Source organism: Magnolia sinica, chromosome 7, assembly GCF_029962835.1.
Source record: "Magnolia sinica isolate HGM2019 chromosome 7, MsV1, whole genome shotgun sequence".
Lineage (NCBI taxonomy): Eukaryota > Viridiplantae > Streptophyta > Magnoliopsida > Magnoliales > Magnoliaceae > Magnolia > Magnolia sinica.
Genome location: NC_080579.1, coordinates 76,813,949 through 76,816,760, shown reverse-complemented (window position 1 = coordinate 76,816,760; position 2,812 = coordinate 76,813,949).

Sequence of the window (2,812 nt, the reverse complement as noted above, 5' to 3'; positions counted from 1 at the left end):
AAACGACACTAAGGGTGCATTTGGATTGTAAGTAGTTTTGCTTCTGCTCCTTAATGCCTCAACTAGTTGATTTCTGTTTCTTCTTATTCAGTGCATGAGTATGCTTGGTAAAGAACACACTTCATCCTAAAAAGAATCCATAAATTATAACATTCGTTAACAACATCAATTTTGATGTGGATCATCCATTATCTGGGGCTATCCATTATATGGGGCCAACCTTTGATGTGGACTATTCATTATGTTTTGCCATCGTGGCCCCATCTTCAATGTGAATCATCTATTGTATGTAGCCTACCTTCAATTGGACCATCTACCTTGTGAGGCCCACCTTCCATCATGTGGGGCCCACCTTGTATGTTGGCAGTCCATCATGTTAGAGATTGCACGTGCATCTTCCATTAGACGGGTCTCACCTTTAATATGGACCATCTATCATGCGGGGGTCGCCTTGGATGTCGGCCATTCATCATTAGGAGCTGACCTTTAATTGACTCTTCATTATGTGGGGGCCACTTTGATGTGGGTCATCCATCATGTGGTGCCCATAATCGATATTAATGTGGGGCTTACCTTCAATGTCCACCACCTTCAATGTCCATTGCCCATCATGTCGAGCCCACCCATGATGTGGACCATCCATTGTGTGTGCCCCACCTTTGATGTGGGCTGTCCCTCATGTAGGCCACCTTTGATATGGACTGTTCATCATGTAGGACCCATCTTGATATTGGTTGCCATCATGTGGAGCCCAGGTTGGATCCCCCCTTCCCTCTCCCTCTCTCTCCCTCTTTTAAGAGCAAGGTTTTTAGCACAAGGCTGTAAGTGGCATTTTACAAGTTTACTTTTGTCACATAAGTAGCTTATCAATGCGATTACAAACACCCTAAAGTGGTAACAGATAGGACCCATTTAAAAAGGTAAAAATCATTAAGAAGAGGTAAGAGATGCCTCATTCGTAAAAAATAAAATAAAATAATGTAGAGGGCTACTCGTCTATTTGGCTGGTATCACGTGACTTGGAATGCATTTTGAAAGTGATAAGTTGGCCAAACAAATCTTCAAAATTGATTGGCTTGTCATGGTTAGTGACTGAGGTGTGCACATGTTTATATTCCTAGCCTAATCCATTTAGTATTTGATTTCGTAAATCATACTTCGACATAGGTTGTTGTTGTTCGACAACTTCAAGGAGATCGGCTAGATTTTCTTTTTATTTAAATATTTAGATAGACAGTGTTCGAATTATCTCCGATATTATCGAATATCTTCGATATTATCTTTATATCCAGTTCAGTGATACTAATAACACCGATAGTGATACCGATAACGTTGGTAGTATAGAAATTCTAGGTATTAGCAGTGTATCGCTAAGTATCGCCAATGTACCAATATAGCTAATGTAATCACCAATATTTTCAACTATGTAAATTCTAGGTGTTACTTATATTGTCAATGCATCAATATTGCCAATGTCTCACCAATATTTTCGACTATGTAAATTCTAAGTAATGCTTGTATCATAAATGTATTGACGATATTTCAATAATATTGCCAACATATTGATATCATCAATTTTTTATTTATTAAAAAAAGTTTATTTCAATTTTTTTAATTAGGGCCACGTGGTTGTACATAGTGTTCAGTTTGTCATTGATAATATTGATAATATCTCGATATGATTAATATCGCAACATGCATGATATTGAGACCATAATCTTTCATTTTCTTTACAATTGTTGTTGATTTTTTGGTGAAATATCATATGTTGATGATCTTTTACAATATTGATGGATGTTTGGATGGAATGTCGGATTGCTACTTAGGCTAGATGGGATGGTTGGACTGATTTCTTACAACAACGCATGCTTTTAAGGCCCCATTAAATGAAAATTTGTTATGTATGCATTCTTTTTGTATATATTTTTTTAAATTTCTAAATATGCAAATATGTACATTTTAACATCTCTTAAAGTTTCACTAAAAATTCTACTGTTTTTCTCATATTTCCCCTCATTTCCGGTTATTAGCGATATTATTGACAAACTTGTATCAATACCGATACTTCGAACACTGGTGGTAGAGAGAGTACCATTTTTCAGAGTTTGAAACTGATTCTTTAGTTGTAAGAAGCAAGACCGAGATTGAATTAAATGGAGTCGTTCTAGGCAATCTTAATATTTCTTGAGACCTGTGTAAGCCGACCATATGTTGAAGGATTGAGGATGTTAAAGTGGCCTTGATCCATAACAAGACTAATAAGTCTTCTTCCATCTACCTCTCGTTTTCTGGATTGATAGTGGAGATAATAGCCTTCTTCTCATCTTGAATGAATTGTTTGGGACATTTATGAGTGCCTCAATGTACTTGAGTAACTTGGTGTAAAAGATGGGAATGAACTAATTTTTCTATAGTAAATAGTTGTCTCAATCTAGTTTGATCGAGACTAAGATGGTGACATTAGGGGCTACAAATAAATGAGGAAGAGAGGTTGAAGAAGCCATTAAAAAAAAGAAGATTACCTTGGTTTCCCTAATGCAATAGATTTGATATTATAAAAATGATTATTACTATGAGTGTAAGATGTTGCATAGGTATATGTGACGTAGGGAGAGACATGATGAGGTTGATCAGCGACTCACCATCTTCCTCGGGATATCTACTTCGAATCCACGAAGCTCTTTGGATTCCTCACAGAGCTTCCTCGAATTCACGAGGGATAAAAATATAAATAATTTATAATAAATTCAAAAAAATTGATTGATTATAAAAAATGAAATTACAATCCTTTAAATAATGAGTCCAAACGTTT